Here is a 454-nt window from a genome sequence, read left to right on the forward strand (position 1 = left end):
TTTGATATTTATTTATATATATAAATGTCATAAAAGAGACAAAAGTGACAGGAAGCATTCTCACACTGTGCCATGGAAATGTAAAATTTATCAGACAACGTGAGACTTTGGCTGAAGTTCCCCATTTTAATTGAAGATTATTTTAAGAATTGTATCTTTTGCTCCGTAGGTTTGACTTGTTTGCCAATTATTCTCTAAGCTTTGGCCTCAAAAAAAATAAAATAAAAGCCTGTGTCATGGGATGACTTAAAAAAAAAAAAAAAAAAAAAAAAAAAAAATACAACTGTGCTGCCACTAACAACATAAGCCTGGCCCCTGGTTGGCCCAGAGTCTGGTCTTTCTCTCTCTCTCCCCCTGCCCTCCCCGTGTGTGCCCACCAACCTGGTTTGGCATTTCTTCTCCCTCAGCCCAGGCTCCCTACACCCGTAACTCTGCCTTCACAAGGAGACCCACC

This window comes from Apaloderma vittatum, unplaced genomic scaffold (genome assembly GCF_000703405.1).
Source record: "Apaloderma vittatum isolate BGI_N311 unplaced genomic scaffold, ASM70340v1 scaffold38185, whole genome shotgun sequence".
NCBI lineage: Eukaryota > Metazoa > Chordata > Aves > Trogoniformes > Trogonidae > Apaloderma > Apaloderma vittatum.